The sequence below is a fragment of the Sus scrofa genome, chromosome 1 (genome assembly GCF_054392235.1).
Source record: "Sus scrofa isolate SSC_HxYL_T2T_F1_AM1 chromosome 1, Sscrofa_HxYL_maternal_Yorkshire_Landrace_v2.0, whole genome shotgun sequence".
Classification (NCBI taxonomy): domain Eukaryota; kingdom Metazoa; phylum Chordata; class Mammalia; order Artiodactyla; family Suidae; genus Sus; species Sus scrofa.
Genome location: NC_139383.1, coordinates 233,164,962 through 233,191,836, shown reverse-complemented (window position 1 = coordinate 233,191,836; position 26,875 = coordinate 233,164,962). Strand labels below are relative to the sequence as shown.

The 26,875-nt window shown below is 40.9% G+C and overlaps 1 protein-coding gene and 1 non-coding gene across 4 annotated transcripts in view; both read right to left on the bottom strand.

Annotated features, from left to right (window-relative positions):
• Positions 1-26,875, bottom strand: part of PIP5K1B (phosphatidylinositol-4-phosphate 5-kinase type 1 beta) — a 340,526-nt gene that overhangs the window by 31,878 nt on the left and 281,773 nt on the right. The gene's annotated exons all lie outside the window — the stretch shown is intronic.
• LOC146407054 (small nucleolar RNA SNORA18) lies at positions 13,438-13,567 on the bottom strand. The gene has a single exon (XR_014832377.1). It is a non-coding gene; the product is annotated as a small nucleolar RNA SNORA18 (small nucleolar RNA).

Sequence of the window (26,875 nt, the reverse complement as noted above, 5' to 3'; positions counted from 1 at the left end):
GAGGTGGGTGGTCAATGAAGGGTTTTGGACTTCCTTTGCACATCCTGCAGTTTCACACCTTGCTTTTGTTTGGGGGTCTCTGCTAAAACTGATAGTAAGAATATTTAATTTAACATTCTGCTATGTTGTATTTAGCAAAGGTTAGTAAAGGTTATACATGAACATGCTTCACATAAACACCTAAAATATTATCTGGGCTTTAAGAACCTTTGTAGTACATACCTGAATGTGTATGTCTAAGTCCATTGCTACTTAAAAAAATTAAAGAAGTGCAATTGTTAAAAGAATAGGAAGATAATGCAAGAATAAACCATCCAGATAGACCATGATGAAGATAAGAAAGGGAATGTTTATATATGTGTGGCTGGGTCGCTTTGCTGTACAGCAGAAATTGACACAACATTGTAAATCAACTATAATTTAAAAATGACAAAATGATGAATAAAAAAATAAACCATCCAACCTAAATCAATGCATCCATAGCCTATAGTAACTTCCTTCTTTGAAGATGCCTTAAGTAGTAAAGGCAAGATATGTTTGTAAAAGGACTTTCACTTAAATGTTTACATCATGGATCAATTTCATGTTTTGTTTCTCTTTGGTTCTGACATTGGGGAACATTCTTGCTATTGCCCTGTTATCTTATTTCACTATTGTTTTCTGGGCACAAGCCTATTTGGAATCAATTTCGAATTTCTCTGGCTGAGAGTTTTCCAGATTCTGTCTTAAGGCTGACTCATAAGTGAAAGCCTCTCTCAGGAGTAAATGCCTTCTAACCCAGTGATCCCGTCAGAGGGCCTGCCATTCCTCAGTTTGCAGCTTGGGAAGATCCCATTTCTAGAAGCGATTTGTAAGTGAATGGGTTTAAGCGTCTGGCCAGCTGCCTGGGTTCCGTACCAGCAGGTTTTGCCACAATTCCCTCAATTCAGACTGTCTGAGGGTTAATTGCACCTGATTTGCAACAAGGCACTCAGGAAACTGTTAATCTATCCAGTTCTGTTCTTCCCTTGTCAAAGCAGGGGAGCTGCCAATATTCTTCCGCTGCCAAGTGCTCTGGTCTTTGCACACATCACAAACTTGTCACAGGTGAGAGCAGTACAAGGAGGGGGAATTTCACATCCTCCCAGCTCTCTCTGGGGGCTGACGTTAATGGTTCTCTGACGCCGCGCAGGCCTCTCTGTCATTTACAAAAATGTTCCTTTCTGTTACCAGCAACATTAGTTTGGCTTCACTGGACAGCATTAGCCTGGCTGGACTGCTAAAAACAGTCATCGATAATTTTATAGCCTGGAACACTCTGATTTCTGTTTGCAGACCTAATGAGTGTTTTATAGCTAATTCTCAAGGGGGCATTTGCTCAGAGCACATATGGTACAAAGCACATTTTTTGTCTTTTCAAAGTCATCCTCTCGCTGCCTTAATATTGTTTTGTCAAAGTAATAACATGATACATCACACCATAGAGATGACTGACGATGAAATAAACAACCTCCTGCTCTCACCTGCACACCAGTCATCTCCCCAAGGGCAGCACCTTTTACCATTTCTCTTTTTAGCCCTTCTGGTGGTTCTCTTTGTGTCTTTTTGATAAATCAGGGAATAAAAGATATTCTCAACCCAAGACAGCATCTATTGATTCAATATAAAGGATGTTTGCCTTCCCCTGTTTTGCACTTCCTCCCAACATTTGCTATTTATTTTTTATTTTGTCGCTGTAAATCACATACTTATAACCTTTTCTATTCCATCAATCATATGCCATATAGCCTTAATTTTTTCATATTTTAAAATCTTGTCCCTGCTTTCCTCTCTCATTTTTGTATTAGGTACGCTTAAAAAGATTTTTAAAAAATCTCTACTTTGTCATGGCTGTTAATATTTATATTTCTTTATTATTTCTTTAACAATTCTTTATTTATTGTTATTTTGCAGCTATAACCCGTTTTTCTTCTTTGTCCATGAACTGATTCTAAAATTAGAAAATCTATACATAGATTTATATTATTATGACTATGTAAATACTGTTAACGCCTGGCCGACAGTGAGTTAGGGTTACATTTCCCTCTATGGATTCAAAATCATGATTGCTGAGTCTTGAAAAGAAAAATATTCCCACCGTTAAGGTTAAATGGAGTCTTTTTTTTTTAACTTTTGCTTAAATTCATACCATGTTTTAGGTTGCTTCATGTTTAGAAGTCTTTGCCCTTTAGAAATGGGGTAAAACCTAGGGAGCCTCTGACTAGGGATGGGGTCCTGACTATGAGCCCCGTTTCTTGAATTATGAGTTATAATGCTGGGAAATTCATGTTGCTGAGCTCCTGGGTCCTTTGTAAGTGAGAATGTCAGTCCCAGCCCAGCCCACTTCCCAGGCCCATCAAGAGGACTAAGAGACCATGCAAGCGCAAGAAAGGCTGACAGAAGGTAAAGCTTTTCTGTATAAATCACTGGGAGTATCACTATGACTTTTACCTCTGGGACTCTGTCGTTTCCTGGGGGCGGGGGTACTTGAGGAGGTCTGCTTGCATAGAGAAGAAAAGAATTCTTTTTCTGCTAGTCTAAGTTCAGCTACCGGAACACTCACTGATAACGAATGTGGACAGGAAAGCTCTACTTGCAGAGAAAATCCACAAGTACAGTCTAGCCTCACTTAAAGGCTGCAAGTACTTGTTCAGTCCTTGCGACACATCTGCATAAGGGCAGGCCGATTCCAGCACGAGTCAGGCACTTCTGATGCGCTGGTCAAGCTGACACCCACTTCTGCTGAGATGGTCAAGCTGACACCGTGAGCCCATCTTGGAAAAGCTTGTCTCCCTCTGGGGGCATGGAGGGGGGCGGTGGTGGAGGCTGCTCTAGGGTGTGGAGCTCGGGAACTCAGGCACTGAGGTTCCCATGTGCAGCCTGCAGAGTGTCGGCCTGCAACTAGTCTCACGCCCTTGCTGGGATGAGCGTCTCCTTCACATCCAGTTCCTTGGGTAAGTGTACACCCATGCGTGCAAGACACCCAGTGTGGACCAGAGAGGTGGGAAGCCCTTGGCCATGGTCACTGCATCCAGACTGCTTTACCACCCACCTTCCAACCTGACATGAGGCTTTCAGAGGGAACTGCTTTCTTTTTGTGTTTTTTCCTTTACAGCCATGAGCAGGGCTGCTGCTCCTCCTTGCCCTCCCACTTCAGCTATTTTTAGCAAGGAGGCTGCTGTTTCTAAGGGAGGCGAGCAGAGCAGCAAGCTCTCTTTTTGGAATCAAACGGTGGCTGCCTTGTGGGTCTAGCACTCAGTTTAACCGTCCCCTCTCTCCCCACCTAAGTGACGCCCGAGGCATGGAGCTGGCTGCAGACACAGCATAGGGAGCAGCACTTTGAACTGGCAAAGAGAAGCAAACAATGTGTGGCCAGGCCTATTAGTTCTGGGGACAGGAAGCCGCAGCTGCTGAGACAGCTGGCAGCAATGGAGCTCCTGCCACCAGCAGCCTCAGAACCAAGCAGAGGAAGGAGGCAGGAGGGCCTACCTTGGAGGAAGGCATGTTTATGTATGGGGGTGGTGGCTGGAGGGAGAATGCTTTCAAAAAGGAACCCCCATCCAAGTTCGGGGAACTTGTTCGTCGTATTTTTCTAGGAGCTTTATTTTTCTTTTCAACACCTTCCCACACACATTTAAAGCTAACAGTCCTCACTGACGGTGATATTTATACAGTGATGATTGTGTTACAGACATTATTTCATTTAATCATCAAAGATAGCCCTGTTGGGTTGAGTCTCTTCCTGTTTATACCATGAATGTGAGTTTTAAGGCTAACGTGTCTTACCACAATTAATAAATGGGGCCACATGGGATTTGAACCCAGGCCTGACTCTGGAGCAATGCCACATGGTGCACCTATGGCCCCAAGCTGTCCAACCAGAGCAGAGAATTCGCCCTGTGCTGTGTTCACGGGGTTCAATTATAAGAGAAAAAGGGATTTAAATAAATTTGCTTTCTCACGACAAATCTATTATTACAAATAAGTCTTGATTAAAACTATCAACTTTCAGAGTTCCCATCATGGTGCAGCAGAAGTGAATCGGACTAGGAACCATGAGGTTGCGGGTTCCATCCCTGGCCTCACTCAGTGGGTTAAGGATCTGGCGTTGCCATGAACTGTGGTGTAGATTGCAGACACGGCTCAGATCTGGCATTGCTGTGGCTGTGGCGTAGGCTTCAGCTGTAGCTCTGATTACACCCCTAGCCTGGGAACTTCCATATGCCACGGGTGTGCCCACAAAAAGACAAAAGACAAACCCCCCCCAAAAAAAATAAAAAAAAGTATCAACTTTCCAAAAGAAAACAAAGGGGAATATCTCCTTGACCTTGGGAGGTCATGACTAGGAAGGGGCAGAAGGGAACTTTCTGGTGTGATGAGAACATCCTTTTTTTTTTTTTTTTTTAGGCCCACACCTGCAGCATATGTAGATTCCCAGGCCAGGGGTTGAATCGGAGCCTAGCTGCTGGCCTACGCTACAGCCACAGCAACGCCAGATCTGAGCTGCATCTGCAACCTACACCCACAGCTCACAGCAACACTGGATCCTTAACCCACTGAGCAAGGCCAAAGGTTGAACCTGCATCCTCATGGATGCTAGTCAGATTCGTTAACCGCTGAGACATGCACAACAGGAACTCCGGAATGTGCTTCATCTTGATTTGTATGATGGTTACTCCAGTGTACACATCTGTCAAAGTTCATAAGAACTGAATGTTTTATTATACACAAATACTTCAACAATGAACTGTCAGCATCAAAAATAGTGTGTTTCTACTCGCAAAACTGTAACTCCTCCACTCAAATGTCTACTGAGTGCCCATTTCATTTTTTTATACTAAAAGTGAAAAATAAGTTGGTAAACAGTTCACACATGGCTGGGTCACTAACTTAAGGAGGTTTCAAAAAGCTGGGGACGTGATAAATGTTAAAAAGAAGAAAACAACTATCACTATTATAGAATATAAAAAGGCAACTTCCCACTCAAAATATTAAAAACCTTCACAATCAATGTGATTTTGAGTGGACTTATGAGTACTAAACAGTTTCTGCTCTTGTGAAAACATGTTTTCCTGTTTGTATTTGGCAGAGTCTGATACCACGATTAGTTCTCTTCTCAGAGCTCTTCTTATCCATGGAGTTGAGAGATGATATAGTTAAACTGGTCCCAGAGGTACAGCTTAGGGGGATTAAAAAAAACTAGAATGTAAGCAGTCCACAAATATCCCCCAGATAAGTGGCATGTGCTGAAAACAGTACTCTCTAGCTAGAGAAAAGCACCACAGAGGCCACAGCAACTGGGGGCCTTTAAATCACAGGGGACCCACAGCCTCCATGGTGTGTAGAAGAATAAGTGAGGGGCAGAAGAATAAGAGGCAGGGTAGCTGAATTCTGGTACCAGCCTGGTCCTAAGTAGTGGTGTATGCTGCATTTGGATAAGCCATTTAACTGCCTTGAGCCCCAGTTTGCTCCTCTGTAAAAATCGGGGCTTTGAACGTGGTGAGGGCCTTCCAGCTTCCAAAAGCTTTGATCCTTAGCCTAGTTGGCCCTCTTTCAACTTCCCCAGAAAACCACATTTGAGATCAGAGCAGCATATCAGGGATACAGTCTCCCAAAATGGAAATGCCCATGCTGTGTAAGCTAAGGGAACCAAAAGGGTTTAAAATAAAATGAGCAAGTAATTTCCAACCACAGCACCATTATCCCCTCTACTGCACTTCAATGACATAATTGAATGGATGGTGGTTTGTAATAAGATACTCTGAAATCTCTTTACACTGGCTTCCTATCAGGACTGGGGGAAAAAAATCCAGAAAAAGAAAGCTTTATTTGGAGATATGGTTCTATAGGTTAAGTTGTGTCCCCTAAAATTCGTATGTTGACATCCTAGCCTCTGGAACCTCAGAGTTTATTTGGGAATAAAGTCATTGCAGATGTAATTAGTTAAGATGAGGTCAGACTGGAGGAGGCTCATACTGGTAGGGCCCCACTCTACTTCAGTATTACTGCTGTTCTTATGAAAAGGGGAAATCTGAACACAGACATGCACACAGGAAGGATGCCATGTAAAGACGAAGGCAGATTGTTTCCATGTCCCCGGTATTGTGAATAGTGCTGCAGTGAACACAGGGGTACAGATGAATGGATTAAGATGTGGTACATATATACAATGGAATACTACTCAGCCATAAAAAAGAACAAAATAATGGCATTTGCAGGAACATAGATGCAACTAGAGATTCTCATACTAAGTGAAGTCAGAAAGAGAAAGACAAATACCATATGATATCACTTATACATGAAATGTAAAACATGGAACAAATGAACCTATCTACAAAAGAGAAACAGACTCACAGACATAGAGAACAGACTTGTGATTGCCAAAGGGGAGGGGGAGGAGGTGGGATAGACTGGGAGTTTGGGGTTAGTAGAGACAAACTATAACATTTAGAATGGTTAAGCAACGAGGTCCTATTGTACAGCACAGGGAACTATATCCAATTTCTTGGGATAGACCATGATGAAAGATAGCATGAAAAAAAAGTATGTATATATATGTATCACTGAGTCACTATGCTATACTGCAGAAATTGATACAACACTGTAAGGCAACTATACTCTAATAAAAGTAAAATGAAATTTAAAAAAGATGAAGATAGAGATCAGGTGATGCCTCTGTAAGCCAAGGAATATCAAAGATTAACAGGAAATCACCAGAAGGCAGGTGACAAGCATGGAACAGATGTATCCCTATGGTCCTCAGAAGGAAGCAATACAGCCAGTATCTTGGACTTCTGGCCTCCGGAATGGTGAGACCATGTATTTCTGTCATTTAAGCCGCCCAGTACATGGTACTTTGTTATGGTCGCCCTAGCAAACTAATACAGGTGGTATAAATTCTTAAAGGGAAATCTTGCCTTGGCCAGTAGGCTGGCTCACCAACTTTCCTGCCCTTTCTTCAGCCCTTAATACTGGTAACATTAACCTACAGGAAATTTATAATTTGGATAGCTGAAAAAAATGACATTCCTATTCTTTGCTAAATACAACATTTCCTGTTTCCTGTTTGTTTTTTTTTTTGGCTCCACCCACAGTGTGCAGAAACTCTAGAACTAGGGATCAAACCTGTGCCACAGCTGCGACCTGAGCCATAGCAGTGACAGCGCCGGATCCTTAACTGCCTGCTCCACCAAGGGAACTCCAACATTTCTTGTTTTTAAAAAGCCACAAGGGATCAGGAAGAAGCAGGATGGATGTGGAGTTAAGGGATGGTAGATGAAAATTATTACATTTGGGATGGTAAGCAATGCAGTCCAACTGTACAGCACAGGGAATTATGTCCAATCTCAACTCTTGGAGTAAGGATGTATATACATATGACTGGGTCACCATGATGTATGGCAGAAATTGACACAACACTGTAAATCAACTATACTCTAATAAAAAGGCATTTCAGTAAAATCCACCAAACATTTGTTGAGCCTTTATTATCTACCAGGAATCTTTTTTTTTTTTTTTTTTTTTTTTTGTCTTTTTGCCTTTTCTAGGGCCACACCCCAGGCATATGGAGATTCCCAGGCTAGGGGTCCAATCGGAGCTGTAGCCGCCAGCCTATGCCAGAGCCACAGCAATGCAGGATCCAAGTCGTGTCTGCGGCCCACACCACAGCTCAGCAACGCTGGATCCTTAACCTGCTGAGCGAGGCCAGGGATCGAACCCTCGACCTCATGGTTCCTAGTCGGATTCGTTAACTACTGAGCAAGGATGGGAACTCCCTTCTACCAGGAATCTTTAGAGAGTGTTTGTGTCTTAGCTTTTGGACTTGACTCAGGTCCTCGTCAGGTCAATGTCCTAAACATGCATGTAAGTGGCATGTAAGTGGCATCACTGAGTCAAAATCCAAATTACTATCAAGTCTGCAGAGGCTTCTGGAAAAAAGTAATAGAAGAACAGATTACCAGGCAGCTTTGCTATCACAGATGAACACTGTAATTATCACTGTTCAGGGCTATTGGAAAACCATAAGCAGAACTGATTTTTAGTGCACCTGCTAGCTTTCAAGAGGTGCAGGATGACAGCAAGTTTTCTCATACGTGGCTAGGCCAACACCAAACTAATTACAAGCTCTGACTTGAATAATCAGAAAGTGTCACAGAAAGCACTGGTCTCTTTTGGACAGGTCAACACTCTGTCCTGAGTCATTAGGAGCATAAGCAGTTTAGGAAGTGAGAAATCGAATAAAGCTCCAGTTTGCAAAGGATGGGAGGTGGCTGACTGACATGGGAGGTATATTGGATTGATGTGTCTGAGAACTGGGATTCATTCTGGTTTCCAGATCATGGCTCAGCTTTAATAATTTTTTTTTCATCTTTTGTCCTTTTTTAGGGCCACACCTGGGGCATATGGAGGTTCCTAGGCTAGGGGTCTAATTGGAGCTGAAGCTGCCGGCCTCTGCCACAGCCACAGCCACAGCCACAGCCACAGCAATGCCAGATCTGAGCTGTGTCTGTGACCTACACCACAGCTCACTGCAACGCTGGATCCTTAACCCACTGAGCAAGGCCAGAGATAGAACCTGCAACTCATGGTTTCTAGTTGGATTCATTTCCACTGCACCACAACGGGAACTCCTTTTTTTTTTTTTTTGCTTTCATAATTTCTGACTGTGGTCCTTTTATATACCAAAATCCTGCCTGTAAATTAAGGAACAAAACTAAGTGCTTTATAGTCAAAGGTCAGGACACCCCATTTGCTTCAAGAGTGGTTCACCAACTTGACTGTGCAACTTGAATAGCCAACAGGTCCAGGAAGCTGCATTTTTACCAACTTGCAGTTTTAGAACCTATACTTTAAGAAATATGGCCTCACAGACACAGGAAGAAAAATACTGCATGATTTCACTTATATGAGAAGGTTTCCGGTGCTCTCACTAAACACACACACACACACAGACACAGACACACACACACACTTCCAATCTGAAGATAAAATAAGTCCTGGGGATGTAATATACATGGTGAATATAGTTAGCAATACTGTTTGTACGTTGGAAAGTTGTAAAGAGAGTAGATCTCAAAAACAAAGAAAATCAAAACAAACCAACCACAAAAAAGAGACACAGAATAGTTCCTACCTTCTCCTAAGAGTCAATAATCTAGTGAAGGAAAGAAATAAGCTAACTTTGAGTAAATAAAACCAAGACTTGGTTTCAAAAAAAAAAAAAAAAGGTAACCCTGTGAGGAGATGGGTATGTTAATTAGCTTGCCTATAGTAATCATTTCATGATATGTATCAAATCACCATGAGATACGCTTCAAATATATACCACTTTTATTAAAAATATATACTGTAAAAAATGTTCTGGCGGAGAACAGTTTGTAATCACCTATGCAAAACAACCACAGGAAATATAATACATTTCAAATATATTTAGCGTGAGAAAACTTTGATGCATTACATATGTATATTTCTTATGTAATTTTTTGGAAACCAGTATTTTGGAGAAATTTGCCATAGCCTTTCAAGTTAATGTATCAGGTGGTCATAAATAAATACTAAAATCTAAAAAAAAAAAAAGAAAGAAAGAAAAAAGAGAAATACTGGCTTAAAAGAATGGTAAGGCAGTAGGATGTGCAGCCTGGCAACGGTGTGGGTTGTGTTCACGGGTGATGGAGGACCAGAAGGGTCCATCCTGGGAATTCAGCAAAACAGGAGGAGGATGTTGGTCACTGCTGAAGTGCCCTGCCCATGTCTTCACGGTTGGATGCTGGCTCTGCCCTGCAGCTGGTGTTGAGAGTGACTAGAAAGGTTGGCATCCAGCTCCACAGGCTGTACTTGGCTGGTGTTTAGGAGCTTTGAAATACCACTGACTTTACTGGGGTCAGATATGTAGCCCTTTATGATGTGTCACCATGAAGAAATTCTATCTTCCGGAAAGCACACATAAGTCAAATGAGTAGGCACTTTGGAAAACACTATAAAAGAGGCTACCCGGGAGTTCCCACTGTGTCTCAGGGGAAATGAATCCGAATAGGATCCATGAGGATTTGGGTTCAATCCCTGGCCTCACTCAGTGGGTTGGGAATCTGGCGTTGCCGTGAGCCATGGGGTAGGTCGCAGATGTGGCTCAGATCCCAAGTTGCTGTGGCTGTGGGGTAGGCCGGCAGGTGTAGCTCCGATTTGACCCCTAATCTGGGAACTTCCACATGCTGCAAGTGTGGCCCTAAAAAAGCAAAAAAATAAAAAATAAAAAAAGAGGCTACCCGTTGTTTTCCACTGTTCACATAACGGATGTCTTGTTATGTGTCAATGTGCTTAGCAATCTGTCAATGCAAATATTAATGCTTATAAGTTGTCACTGTAATTATACGCTTTCTCATTTATTCTCCCTACTCTGGAGAAGTCTAAATTATCCATTCTTGGAGTTTGATTTAAGCTCTAGTTATTTTGGATAATGCCTATCTTTCATAAGCATGTCTACATCCTCTTAATGTGAAATTTCTCAATGGCTATTAATAAAGATGCTCTCAGAGTATTTACCATTTAGAGTCCTCCCCAGCAGGTCCTTAGATGATGTCGTTATATGACATCTGAAGTGATTTAGGAAGAGGCGCTTGAAAGCTTTGGTTCTCCCCTAGTGGTTTCCTCTTCTAACCAGTGTTACTTAGCGGGGACTTAGGTGGTTACTCCATCTCACTGAGCTTGTTCCTTATCCATATAATACCAACACAATCACTTTCCTTATTTATCACAAGGTTGACATGAATAATTTATATGCAAGTGTCTATCATGCGCCCTGCCCTTGGAAAGTACCTATTAAATGTCCCCTTCTCCACTAAAACTGGAGGTGTCTGATTTTACTTTCCTCATTGTCTCTTTTTCTCTAGCAATATAAAAGCATTTGTGAGGATTTAGTGAGGTGACTTATAAAGTCTATACCTTGTATTGAATACATTTTAGCTGTTATTAGTATCATCACTGAAGATAATTATAATAGACATTCTATGGACTTCAGTAGCACATAAGGAGTGGTGTGCTGGTAAATGTTTAATAACCAGGATTTGGGGAAAATGTGTGTGTATATATACATGTTTATAATAAATTTTACTGATGGAGAATGTATAGTACACAATTTACAAATAATAAAATATGCCATAGTCTTGACTATAAATTCCATATAACTCATTGATTGTCTTAGAATGCTTTGTTGATTTTTGCGGAATTTTTTGCATCCACGGACAACTTATGAATGACACTAAAATGAAATAAATAAATCTATTAGAACGTCACTCATTTTTGTCAATGATGAGAGCTACTTCTCTGATGAATGGAAAAATCGTTTTTAAATAATAGAAGAATACTTCCTCATTTTTTTAAGCTATTGATAATGCAGTGGCTATACATATGACACACTGAAGTTTTAAGAGTAAATGATTAACAAAACAACAAATCTAGCCCTGACTTAACAGCACTTGACAACTGCCATGGAATAAATACTTCTACTTCAATTTAAATACTTCTACTTTAGGCATTCCCATAATGGCTCAACAGTTAACGAATCTGACTAGTATCCATGAGGATGCAGGTTTGATCCCTGACCTCGCTCAGTTGATTAAGGATCCAGCATTGCCATGAGCTGTGGTTGTAGGTTGCAGACGTGGCTCAGATCCAGCATTACTATGGCTGTGGTGTAGGCTGACAGCTACAGCTCTGATTTGAGCCCTAGCCTGGGAACCTCCATATGCTGTGGGTGCAGCCCTAAAAAGACAAAAAAAAAAAAAGTATAAATACTTTTACTTTAATTTATCGATGTTATGTGGCTGAATGAAGAGCTGGAAGGAAATGCATCATAGCAAACCATCATATAGCACCCACGTGATACAGATCCAATACACATAAATAACCTCAGGGCAAATAATAGTAGATATGTAGTAAAATAACCAGGAAGGGATGATTTTTGAGTTATGACCTTTAAAAAATATATAACTCATTTAGTTGTAAATTTATGTAATTTAATCTCTATTAATGGCTGTGCTTAATAACTGGCTCACAGAATTTGACAGTTGACTCTCAAGAAACAGGAGGAGCAGGCTCCAGCCCACCACTGGACAAAGGCAAAAGGAAAACCTTAGGAGGCAGTGTGGACACAATCTATTGGAGTTGCTGCTTCCATTGGAATCCCTGTGGATGCTGGCAAAATGTTACTAGTTAATGAGCTACAGAGCCTGGTGGGATTCCAGAACAATCAACAAAGGGCTCTCAGATCCATATTTCTATATGTAATTTTGTAATCAACAGACACCAAAAACAGTTACATGAATGTTTCGACTTTGAAGAGTTAGAGCCCACTTCTTTCAGTTCTAAAAACTGAAAATCAAACAAGAGTGTATACCTTCTTGCATGGAAGACAATATATATTAAGGGAATTAAATCTACATTTGGATGAACAGAGGCTCACCTATCTTGGTATCTATCTTAGTATTAACGACCTACTTTATTTTACCAACACTTTTCCTCACATAGTGGGAAAGATGATTTCAGACAATCCACTTGGTGTGATATTACCGTGTAGGACAATTTCCTACTAACTGCCAGGAACAGTCAGCAGTAATTGTAAAACAAAGCTTTGGCCAGTCCTGTTCCAAGTACATAATGAATAAGTATCCAAAAGACTTGGCACAGTGCCTGGTCTTGACAACCCATAATTAACCCCTGCTATAATTCTAGAGGGTACAAAGTTTCAGGGAAAAAATTTTTCAGGGACAACAAATGCTCCTTTAAACAAATTTAGACTTCATTGGTCAATGATTTCAGGAAGTCAGCATCATCCCTTATAATATTTACGAAAAGATCAGTGGATAAGGTCAATGGATTCAGGGTTGAAGGATTCAGATTCTCATCTTGATCCTGCTCTTACCTATCTTGAGTGATCCTAACTAAATAATGTCACCTCTATGGACTTTAGTTTCCTAATTTTTATTACTTATTTACTTTTGTAAAGGTTTTTTAAAACATTACTAACACAGACAAAATTATTCCAATGTTTTAGTCATTATCTTCAAGGCAGCCCTTTCAAAAAGAATTTTTGCACAAATCATGTCATGTCAGTCAGTCCACAGTTCTTTTAGTTGGGTTTCTTTGATCTCAAATGGAATATGGGCACACTTCACAATTCCCCACCTATAATCTTTGGGATCCAATTTACTTAAGCAATTCACTTTAGGTAGGACCCTGTTTAGGGTCAGAAGAGATGGACCTGCCTGGTTCTGAATTTTAGACACCCTCTAAACAGGCATTAAGTTCATATCATATTCATTCCTAGCTATAAGACACTGGAACAGTACAGATGCTTGAGATATGCCAATACCTAAGATAAAAAAAACATTTGACTGTTAACGTTTCTCATAGTTTATTTAGCAGCTCTGTCTTGTAGTTCTTTCCCACAGATCTAACATGTAGTTCTATCAGTAAAGGAAACCATACAGTTACTCTATGAGGCATTTCCAATGATATAGGTTTATAAAAAAAACCCCATCGGATGGACCTCAACAGTTTCCTAAATTTACTCATTTATTTATTTATTGGGTTTACTGCAGCACTTTATTTCCTCACAATGACACGTTGCTGGAGCCTAATGTTCTCATGTGACAGTAGAAAACCAAAATCTGTTGTCATCTCTTAAAGAATTGAGAATTGCGTACAAAAACCTTACATAAATTAAAGGGTGAATACACTTACAGGTGTGAATGCAAACTTTTCCAACTCAAGGCAAGTTAACAACCCACGGTTTTCTGGCGGGAAAACATTGCCTAAGAAAGGACAGTGGGTCCTAAGGCTCAGACCTTCCCAACCCCGTCAGACTGGCAAGACAGAAATGACAACTGGTTCAGGACTCTTGCCAGCCTCGAGAGAAATCCTGGAATAGGAGCTCGGACACATGAATACCCTGCACAGATCGGAGAGACTCAGTCTCAGATTCTCAACCAGCCAACAGATTTCTCTTCCATAATAAACATGTTCTCACCTCAGCCACAAGGTGACAGAGCAGCATGTAACTAGGGGTTTAAATCAAGATATGCACAGGGTATTAAACATATACCAAGGGAAGAGTTAACTTGAATACAAGGTCTGGACCTGGCTGGCCAGGACCTGACCGACTACCTCAAGAAGCTTCCCAAGGAGCAGCTTCACTGCCACAGCCGAGGGGGAGATTGTTCGTGACTTCAAGAAGAAGCTCTGCTACGTTGCTCTGGACTTCGAGCAGGAGGTGGCCACTGCTGCATCTTCCTAACTTTTAAAGTAAATGTCTTGGGCTAAATAATGGCCAGTTTTTTCCTTAATGAGGAAATCAACTTTCATAATTAAAAGCCCAGCATGTCCCATAATGAATTAAAAATAACAAATACATCCTCCATGTTATTTCCTTGAACTACCATTAAGACTTCTTACAGAGTTTCATTGTCACACTCCTCTTTGTTCTCATGAACACACACAGTGATTCCTCTAGCTTCCGAATGTACACTTGACCTTCTTTCAAATGTGTATTCTCAGTTTTCCCTTTTGAAGTCTGTTTACTCGTGTGAACAAGTCTCTCTTTTCCGGTCAATCATAAAGTAATTCCCAGAAGAGGCTGGGGTGGGAGGTATAGGATATGTCAGGTACAAAAGATATCTTACAATGTTGATGTGTTAGGAAGACAGGGTGTGGTGGTCTCTTCTTCTACCTTATGGCAATGCAGTTTTTATCAATGGCTAAGTCTTGTTTTAAAATTCTGAGTCTGTGGTCTTTTATTCAACACTGTCTGATTAAAAAATTCTACTGTTGTGGAGTTCCCGTCATGGCGCAGCAGAAATGAATCCAACTAGGAACCATGAGGTTGTGGGTTCAATCTGTGGCCTCACTCAGTGGGTTAAGGATCCAGCATTGCTGTGAGCCGTGGTGTGGGTTGCAGACATGGCTCGGATCCTGCGTTGCTGTGGCTCTGGCGTAGGCTGGCAGCTGTAACCCCGACTGGACCCCTAGCCTAGGAACCTCCATATGCCACAGGAGCGGCCCAGGAAATGGCAAAAAGACAAAATAAATAAACAAATTAATTAATTAAAAAAAGCAAAAAAATAAAAAAATTCTGTTTTAAGGATATTGTGCCTGAGATTAATCAAAAACTACCACCCATAATAATAGTAAGAGTTGCCCCGTACTAAGGCACTGAATCTGGCACTTTACATATATTATCTCATTTACAATTTTACCAATGCATCAAGGTGGGTATTAGCCACACCGTTTCATACATGAAGCAAACAAGGTCCCAGGAAACTAAGTAGTGTGCCCCAAGACCAAGGTTTGACAGACTAGTTAGTGTATGACCTCCCCTACGCTACCTGCCACTGCACATTAAAACCCTAGCATGACCCAGGTGAAACTGATGCGAATCTTGGTTTCTAACAGGGAAGAGAGCAGCAGAACAACATCATGTCCCATCACAAGTGATTAGATATAGTTGCCTATGCTATACAGCAGGATCTCATTGCTATCCACTCCAAATGCAATAGTTTGCATCTACTAACCCCAAAATCCAGTCCATCTCATTCCCTCCCTCTCCCCCTTGGAAACCACAAGTCTATTCTCCATGTCCATGAGTTTGTTTCTTTTCTGTAGATAGGTTCATTTGTGCCATATATTAGATTCTGGATATAAGTGATATCATATGATATTTGTCTCTCCTTTCTGACTTACTTCACTTTGTATGGGAGTCTCTAGTTGCACCCATGTTGCTGCAAATGGCATTGTTTCGTTCTTTTTTATGGCTGAGTAGTATTCCTTTGTGTATATGTACCATGCCCATTTTATTTATTTATTATTATTTTTAAAGGCTACACCTGCAGCATATGGACGTTCTCAGGCTAGGGGTCAAATTGAAGCTGCAGCTGCTGACCTACACAACAGTCACAGCAATGAGTGATCTGAGCCATGTCTGTGACCCACACCACAGTTCATGGCAATGCCATATCCTTAACCCACTGAGCAAGGTCAGGGATCGAACCTGCATCCTCAGGTTCGATACTAGTCAGCTTCATAACCCAATGAGTCACAACAGGAACTCCCTAGAATGCCCATTTTAAAGTGGCCAATGTGACAAACTTTACCAAGCAAGGCTTTATCATCGACACATGCAAAAAAGGATCCACTCAGTAAGGTCTGCCCAACACACTGTCCAACCTGTGTCCATGCTAAGATAAAAACCATACCAGCAGAATGTATTGAAATAACATTTGTTACAAAGTCATGGAAAATATCTGAAAACACTAAGCCTATTTCACAACTATGTGAAAATACAACTAATTTTATTAAGCAACTGTCACAACAAGTTCTCAACTGGCTACTAAATACAATCCAGATTTAAACATCAAAACAATTCTATGATAATGCCCAACAATGGGAAAAGGTTGTGATGCAGAAAGAACTGCTATACCATGGCTGGGTACAGTGTATGTTGAAAACTATATGAGCACTTTTTGACCTAGGAATGCCAATCCTAGGTACAGACCCCACTGAAATGTATTCCTCTGATGCCAAAAGTCATGTATAAGAATGTCCATAGGAGTTGATATAGTAGCTCTAAGCCAGAATCAACCCAAATGTCTACTATTAATAGAACAGATATACTTATACATGGATACTATTCAGCAATGAGAATTCATAAATATAGCCACACCAAACAACATGGATGAAACCTACAAACATGATTCAGAGCAAAGCAGCTAGAGATAAAAGACTGCACAGTATGATTCTGTTTATGCAATGTTCAAAATCAGGCAAAACTAGCAGACAGTAGGAGAAGTCAGGAGGGTGGTGACATTTGGGAAAAAGGGGGTAATGACTGCAAAGGGCCTTGAGAGGGCATCCGAGATAAATTACAACAAATACCATTCTGTGAGGTAGGGACTATTATTTTGACTTTATACAGATGAGAAAATAGGGACTTTTAGAGGGGTTATGAAGACACATCTAAGGTTATACTTATTTATTTACAAGTAGCTTTAGTCAGAATGCTAAGCCACATCAGAGTCTTCTCATTCCTTTCTTCATAATATTAGTATTAAATACAGTGGACTTCTCTTTTTGCCCACCTAGTGCTCCTCTCCTCTGTTGCTAAGAGCAGCCCACTCAGCCTTGGGAGAACTAGCCTTCCCTCATTCCATGAGGTCCTGTGGGGGAATACGCTTGACAGCACCTCAATCTCACCTTTGACGAGCCTGTGCTCATTGGATGTTCTGCATCTTGGAGAGTGTGACGAATGATGGATGAAAACTACAGGAGCTCAGTAATAATATCAGCAGAGCCAAATGTGAAGCTGTCTGTGAGTCTGACATCCTCTGGAAGCAAGCTGAATGGAAGCAAGAGCCTGATAGATTGCCCACGCTGCTATATCCTCACCCTGGACTCAGTGCCTGGGACATTACAGATGCTTAGTAAATATCGCTCAATGAATGAGTGAATCCTCTGAGCTGCGGCATTTCATAGTCTTCCCTTGGCTTGACAGCTTAGCCTTTTCTTTACATTCTGTGAACAACTTCTGTTTTCCCAGTGCAATGCCAGCCTTTATTTCTTTTGCAGTGCCAGCTTCCTTTGCTTTTAAGCAAAGAACCTTATCTGACACATATTTTTTTCCACAGGATTGTTACATGTGCCATAATATTTGAGAACACAGCCCTATAACATTCTGTTTTCCTAGAGCAATGTATTTTCCCCACTATTGTCATCCCCAAATAAGGATGCTGGTAGACAATTCCTCAGCTGGAGCATCAAGGCACTATATAATCTCATAAGAGATATTTATTAAGTAAGTGGCATCCAGATCTCTGTGAAAAAGACCACCTACACCATGTGAGGAGGTAGTTTATTTCTACACTGCATTTGATTCATCCTAAACTTGGACCAACTTCCACACATTTATCCAGGGACAGTCATGAAAATGAAATCAATGTAAATAGCATATGCATTCACAGGAAATGTAACATTTTCTCAGGAAGAGATGGGCTGTTTCTGAGGAAAGGTATTAAGATATAAAAGCCAATAGTGTGCACAGAACCAATTTCAGAGAAATCATATGCTTTTTTCATCTCCTTGACAGTGGGAAAGGCTGGAGGTGATGTAAAAAGAGCACCTGAGAATAATGACGATGACAGGTGTTGCTGAGTCAACATCTCTGAGTCAAGTTTTGAAAGCCTGCAATAAGTGGGACGCAGTCTGACAATATGTACATTTCCCTCAGGAGATACACAGCCTGGTTTTCCCTATTTGGGACATAAAGAAATTATGGCTGTTTGTCCGATATAGGCAGCTAAAGAGACCAAGAAATTTCCCTTACCTTGGACACATATGCATGGAAAATGTCTTTGGTCCAATCCTAAATTCTACAAAATGAGGAATTTGAGCTCTAGGAGCCAAGGTTGTCCATATCCATTCTTATACAGATTGAGGTTCCATGTCAGGTTAAAATATAATCTGTATAATACATTAATCACAGTTAAGCCTGGCCGCCTAAAGACCTATACTAATCAACAGATTACTTATGTCCTTGTGTGTAAAACATGTACACTGAGTACACCTCATTTCGAGTAAAGATGCAAGAGGATGTTTTAAAACATGATCACTGCAGCACTATTCACAACAGTTAAGACATGGAAGCAACCTAACTATCCATAGACAGATGAATGGATTAAGAAGATGTGGAACACACACAATGGAGTACTACTCAGCCATAAAAAGAACAAAATAATGGCATTTGCAGCAACATGGATGCAACTAGAGACTCTCATACTAAGTGAAGTCAGACAGAAAGAGAAAGACAAATACCATATGATATCACTAATAAGAAACAAACTCATGGACATGGAGAACAGACTTGTGATTGTGAAGGTGAAGGGGGAGGGAGTGGGAAGGACTGGGAGTTTGGGGTTGGTAGGTGCAAACTATAGCATTTGGAGTGGATAAGCAATGAAATCCTGCTGTATAGCACAGGGAACTATATCTAATCACTTGTCAGGGAACATGGAAGATAATTTGAGAAAAACAAGGTGTATATATATACATGTATGAGTGTGTATATATATATATATACACATATATATATATGTATAACTAGGTGAGTTTGTTGTACAGCAGAAATTGACAGAACATTGTAGGTCAAGTATAATAAAAAAGAAAATAAGAAAAAAAGAAAAAAAATTAAAACATGATCCCCAACGCTCACATGATAAGAAATGCCACTATAATGCATGATTGTTGTGTAGGTTTTGGTGACATCAGTTTGGGAGAAGAAATACCAACCACTTTACCTTTTTTTTTTTAGGGCCACACCTGTGGCATATGGAGGTTCTCAGGCTTGGGGTCCAATTGGAGCTACAGCTGCCGGCCTATGTCACAGCCACAGCAATGCAGGATCTGAGCCGTGTCTGCAATCTACATCACAGCTCACAGCAATGCCAGATCCAAACACCAACCACTTTAAACAAACAAACAAACCACACTCCATATGATATTCAGATTGTGTACGTTTTCCCCAACGCTTTTTTTTCCTGTTCCAGGGCCCCATAAAGACATCACATTACATTGAGTCATCATATATGCTTGGACTCCTATAGACTGTGATGGTTTCTTAAATTTGCCTTTTTTTTTGAAGACTTGGATAGTTTTGAGGAGTACTTATTAGGTGTTTTGTAAACATGGTTTGTGTTGGGCTGATGTCTTCCTCATGGTTAGACAGTATTTGTAGGTTTTGAGGAGGGAAGATCACAGAGGTCAAGTACCATTCTCATCACGTCCTATCAAGGGTATACGTTATTAACATGACTTATCACTGATGATAACCTTGATTACCTGGCCAAGGTGGTGTTTATCAAGTTGCTCCATTATAAAGTTACCCCTACCTCTCTTTCCATACTATGTTCTTTGGAAGCAAATCACCAAGTGTAGTCCCCAGTTAAAGGATGGGGAGTTATGTTCCACTTCTTAGAAGGCAGAGCAGCTACATAAATTATTTGGAATTGTTCTGTATGGAAGGTTTCTCCCCCCCCATTCACTTATTTATGTAGTCATACAGTAATGTCAGTATGGATTTCTTTTTTTTTTTTTTTTGTCTTTTTGCCATTTCTTGGGCCAATCCCGTGGCATATGGAGGTTCCCAGGCTAGGGGTCGAATCAAAGCTGTAGCAGCCAGCCTACACCAGAGCCACAGCAACACGGATCCGAGCCACGTCTGCGACCCACACCACAGCTCACGGCAACGCTGGATCGTTAACCCACTGAGCAAGGCTGGGGATCGAACCCATCACTTCATGGTTCCTAGTAGGATTTGTTAACCACTGCGCCACGACGGGAACTCCTAGATTTCTATATTTATTTATTCTTTGGTTTATAATTCCAATGGTATGTTATTTCATTGCTCAAATTGTTCCACTTGTACTCTTGAGAGTTCTTTCAATTGGCTCCCATGCCCTCCTGACATATCCCCATCGTTTTGCTGTTTGAACACCCGTTACTCTTTCTTTTGGGGGGGTTAAGGATAGTTAGCTGTATTTCTGGATGGCTTATGCATGGATCCACCGAGGGACTAGGTTCAATCTTCTAATCCTTTGTAAATACTGAGCTCTGGTATCATTTTATAATTAATTCAAAGGTTTGAGACTGACCTCATTTACTTTGTCCTTCATTTACTGGGCAAACTTCATACAGAGATTTGGAAATAGGCTACTTTCCTTAAGCCATTCCTAGACCACGATTGGTATTAATTCACGTTGAAAGGCTAGGTCTTTCAAACTAGGCTGTCTATCAGTGGTGGCAACGGTAAAGTAAACTTTGCTAGAACATTCGTCTTTCTTGGGATACCCTCCGCCTCTCAGTCCTTCACACTGAACTTTCAAATTAAATCACATCTTCACAGCCATTGGTTTGAGCCAGTCCACTGGTTTTTACTAGTTGGAACCAGCTTCTAGATTTGAGGTCTCAGGTAATATAGACAGAATATGAAATTATTTGTCCTTGGGGACCCAGCAGAGTTCTAGTATGACCACAAAAATGTCTGAATGGTTATCTTACTAAAAAAAAATATACATTTGAGTAAATGTTATATTCTAGGCACTGAATAGTCATATACATTTTCTCATCTTATCCTCACAATAATCTTATAGGCAGATACTATTATTCTCTTGACAGAGGTGAGATTGAGGTCTGGGAGGTGAAGTCACAGAGCTGGTGAATGGCAGAATGGCATTCTAATTCAAAGGCCTCTATGCTAGCTTACCCATCCAAACTGGAAATTATGGCTATAGAATCTTACAGTTTCCTCAAAGGAAGCATGCCATGCCAAGTGTGGGCAGTGTACGCCTCAGGTCTATTTAAGGCCACATGCTTGCTGGTTTGGTTTCGCTCTGTTCAAAGAAAGGGCAAAGAGGGGGTTATACTTTCTTCCCATGAGGCTCTGCATTTGTTGTAATAAAATATTACATGTAATCCTCTCTTGGGAGTTACCCTAAGAGAAACCCAGAACTGCAAGGTTGCAGGGAAACCGAAAGGCATTCTAGCTAAAAAAGGCATGTTTCTCTGTCCCAGCAGCTCTCCCAGTTGGTCGTTTAGCTCCAGTGAGAGGCTTAGCATTGTCAGAGGTAGCCTATTTCTTCTTTAACCATGCTACTAAAAGCTTCCTCCTAGAGAACAATCATCTCTTTGTAACTTGTAGGCAAAGGGGTTTTGACTCTCTCCTTTGGGAAGAAGAGCTTTTAGCCTCCTTCTACATACCAGCCCCATCAGTTTCCTGGACTGCATGGGGAGTGAGGTCAGCCTGGGATCAGGTACTGCTTATTTTGCGGTGGAACCAAGCAGGGGCGGCATCCTTCACAGCAAGGCAACCACAGAACTGAGATGCCAATGTATCCAAAGTCAGCATATTAATACGTGCCCCCTTCTGAGACAACGAAGATCAGACGTTTACTTGTGATGAATAAATATCAGCTCTTCATCTCCCTTAGGCTTTTACTTTGCTTCATGGCATTGCAATCATCCTTCGGTAAACCGTGCAGAGATATTTTGTCCACTGTGTTCATGTCAAGTGCCCCTATGGTGAGGGGCACTTGACATGAACCACATACATTTCTATGTGTCTATCAGATTCATAGTTCAAAACAAGTAAGTCAAGGAAATCTTAGACATGCCTGAGTACAAAAGCAGTCTTGAAGAATGATGACTTACTGGCAAAAAAAGAAGGAAGTTTAAAGACTGCCATTGGGAAAGAAAAATGCACTTGATTTCATTTCCTTCTGATATGAATAGCAGGTGCTCAGACATACTGAGCTGAAAACAAGGGAGATGAGGGAATATAAGTAGTTCTAACAACTGTCAGGGGCTGAGAAATAGAAGAGGTTTTTTTGTTTGTTTGTTTGTTTTTTGTTTTTTGTTTTTTTTCAGGTTCCTTTTACCTTGGGGATCAGATCTTGAGTTTTAATTTAATTTGACTTGAAGAATTTGACCCACTGCAAGCTACTATCAGAGCAAGAAGAAACACCTAAAAATTACCACCACCAATTACTGAATGCCCACAGGGGGAAGCATGCAGTCTAAAGGAGCTGAACTGTAAAACGTAATAGCTGTGTGACTGAACTCCAGCATGTACCTAAAATGCGGTTTTAGGCAACGAGTGTATAATGAATGTCTCAACTGCTCTCATAGTAAAGGTCCCTCCCTGAACAGGGGAGTGTCAACCCTGTAAATGATTATTGGAAGAAACATCAATAGTATCTTCTTTCTAAAAGTGGGAGTTCCCTTGTGGCTCAGTGGGTTAACGATGTGGTATTGTCACTGCAGTGGCTTGGATCACTGCTGTAGTATGCGTTCGATCCCTGCCCCAGGAACTTTCACATGTCATGGGTGTGGCCAAAAAAAAAATATCCTCCATCTGGAAATGGTCAATGTGGCATTCTTAGTGGGGCTCCTTGCTGGTTGAATGCTTTGCAGTTGCTCTCTTGAAACTGTTAATAGTTTTTGAACAAGGGGCCCCACATTTTAATTTTGCATGAAATTCTACAAGTTATGAGTCAGTCCTGAATGACTGTGACGCTTTGGGAAGGTTAAGTACTTATGAATAATAATTTAAATAAGTTAAAGATTCTTTTTCTTTTCTTTCTTTCTTTTTTTCTTTTTTTTTCTTTTTTCTTTTTAGGGCTGCACTCGTGGCACATGGAAGTTCTCAGGCTAAGAGCTGAATTGCAGCTGTAGTTGCCAGCCACAGCCACAGCAATGTGGGATCCCAGCCGTGTCTATCACCTACACCACAGCTCATGGCAACGCTGGTTCCTTAACCAACTGAACAAGGCCAGGGATTGAACCTGCAACCTCACGATATTAGCCATGTTTGTAACCTGCTGAGCCATGACAGGAACTCCCTAAAGATTCTTTTTACAAGTAAAAGAAGGGTGGCATTTTAGGTTGAGAAACAGAATCATAAGGTTTCAGAGACTGTGGTTATATTAGAAATCACAGTTATTATCAGGCAGAACTTGCCCAAGGTTGTACTTTACTGAAATGTTTACTTGGAGGTACAGTTTAGAATTGCCTTGAGGTTGTCAATATATATCACAGTTGTGCTTTTGACTACAAATGCTTCCTCCTCCTATTCACTTGAAAAGCTTTAAGAAATGTTAACCAGATACCAGGTGGAATTCTAGGTGCCAGAAATGGAGAGAGGAATTAAGTCAGCCCCTGGCCTCAAGGTCAAGCACTGCAGAGGATGGTAAGCTTTGCCAATGTCCTTCCCATCATTTTAATACCCTGAGCTCCAGATTCAGTTTTGAGGGGCTGAATGGCTCCCTTCAAATCAAAGAACCACGTAACAGCATTTTTTTTTTTTTTTTTTTTTTTTTTGGCTGATCCTGTGGCATATGGAAGTTCCTAGGCCAGGGACTGATTCAGAGCCGCGGCTGAAACCCACACCACAGCTGTGGCAATGCCAGATATTAATCCACTGTGCCGCAGCAGGAACTCCCCACATGAGAGTATTTATGACAATTAATTTTACCTATGGAAAATTAACAATAAAATCTACCTAATCTTTATAAGGCAGTCAGAAGTTAAGAACCTTGGTTACTTGATAAAGCAAGGAAATGCTTCATGACTTAAGGAGCTTACTTCATCTATTTATATCAAATCAGTTCAACACAAGCCTAATAATGTTTTTTTTTTCATTTTTAAAAATTATAGTTGATTTACAATGTTTGGTCAATTTCTACCATGCAACAAAGAAGCCGAATAATGTTGAATGTACTTAACTGTTTCTCTGACCTCAGAGAGAATTGATTTTTCTATTTGCATATGAACAATAATATATACTGCTCTGGTAGCAGAGAAGATCTTCAAATCTTAGATTCTGCATAAAACAGGAGTAATTTGTCCAGAAGCAAATGTTTAGTCTATGTTTTATTTTTTCCCCAAATAAGAGTTTTAAATAAATATTTTCAGTAATGTATATTGTTTACTGAAGAAGGCAAAAGGTATATTTGTGTTCAGGTAAAACACACAGTTCCACCTTTGCTTCCTACCCAAGAACTCATAAAATTGAGAAAAAACCCAAGAACCAAAATGACTCACAGAACCCTCAAAAAGCTCAGGAATTAGAGGCACCAGAAGTCTCTGAAAATATATATGGTTGCCCTCACTATATATATGTGAGGTGAGGGGCAACCAAAATAAATATGCTTGGTTCCAAGTCTGATTCAGAAGCAGGCTGATCATCATTCCCATTTCTTACCATGGGGCAACTGTCCTTTTTTTTTTTTTTTTTGGCTTTTTTTTTTTTTGTCTTTTCTAGGGCTGCTCCTACGGCATATGGAGGTTCCCAGGCTAGGGGTCCAATCGGAGCTGTAGCCACCAGCCTACACCAGAGCCACAGCAACACCAGATCCAAGCCGCGTCTGCGACCTACACCACAGCTTGCGGCAATGCCGGATCCTCGACCCACTGAGCAAGGCCAGGGACCGAACCCACAACCTCATGGTTCCTAGTCAGATTCGTTAACCACTGAGCCATGACAGGAACTCCTGTCCTTTCTTAATCATGGTGCAAGTGTGCACAAATGCACGCACGCACACACACACACACACACACACACACACAAATTCTCTGCAGTGGGCAGAATAGAGGGTCTCTGGACTAGGGGCCACCTGGCATCGTGGAGACCTAAGAGACCTGAAAATGGGGAGATGAGTTGGGTGCCAGCTTGCTGGATTCAGAGACAGTCGTCTTCCCTCACTCAGCCACCAGAATGCTGGCAGAGAGCCTTTATCCTCCAGGCTGGAGAGGTTGGTAAAGTCTTTCCTGGGAATCAATCAGCCCAAGAAGAAAGACAAAGCTACTGATTATCAGAGGTTCCCTCAATTAAACAGCTTTGCCAGATCACTGCACAGTGAAACACCTGGATGACAACCCCCCGCCACACATATGGAACTTTTAATTACCTTGTAGCACCCCACATTTTGTTTCAAATGGTTTCATTGCAATATTAAACACAACATACAACTGATCTGTTCAAAGTGTATAATCCAGTGTTTTTAGTATATTCAGACTTGCGCAACTATCACAATGAATTTTAGAATATTTTCATCACCTGAGAAAGAAAATTGTACCTATGTTCAGACATTCTTCATTTCCCTGACTCCCTTAGCACTAGATGACTACTAATCCACTTTCTGTTTCTATAGATTTGTGGTGATACCCTTTTCAGTATCAACAGACAAGCAAAGATGACCAGATATCTGAGAAAAGTCACTATTTTGATGTTGAAAGACAGAGATCGAAAATACAGAAAAAACTCATTGGAGAGACACTAAAATTATGTAGAGAGAAGCAAAGGCCTAAATGGCCACATCCCAACTATCTTCTATATCCTCAGATAAGTAACTGTATCTATCTATCTATGTATCTATCTATCTATCTATCCATCTATCTACTTATTCTGCTTTTTTAGGGCCACACCTATGGCATATGGAAGTTCCCAGGCTAGGGATCAAACTGGAGCTGAAGCCGCCGGCCTATGCCACAGCCACAGCAATGCAGGGTCCAAGCCACATCTGAAACCTACACCACAGCTCATGGCAATGCCAGATCCTTAACCAACTGAGCAAGGCCAGGGATGGAACCCACATCCTCACGGATCTTAGTTGGGTTTGTTGACTACTAAGCCACAAAGGGAATGCCCAGTAACTGTAATTATGACATAAAAGGATATGATACTTAAAAATAATAAAGATAAGAAAGAGGCCTTTGAACATAAAAATATAATGGTAGAAATAATTTAATAATAGGGTTAAACAAAAATTTGAGGAAATCTCACATACACAAAAAACAGAGCAAAAGCCCAAAGAGATGGGAGATGGAGAAAAACAACAACGACAACAATGGAAACAGGGACGGCCAGTCCACTAAGTTTTGATTTTCAAATGAGGAAATACAGAGAGAGCAGAGAAAATAGAGGCAAGGAAATCATCAAGAAAATGTCCTAGAAAAGAAACATTCCTACACTGTTGGTGGGGATGTAAAATGGTGCAGCCACTATGGAAAACAGTAATGGATATTCCTTAAAAACCTAAAACTAGAGTTAGCCCATGACCCAGCAATCCCACTCCTGGGCATGCATCTGGAAAATATGAAAACTCTAATCTGAAAACATGCATGCACCTCAGTATTCATAGCTGCACTATTTACAATAGCCAAAGCATGGAAGCAACCCAAACATCCATCAATAGATAATGGATAAAAAAGATGTGGTACATACATGCAGTGGAATACTACTCAGCCATAAAAAAGAATGAGA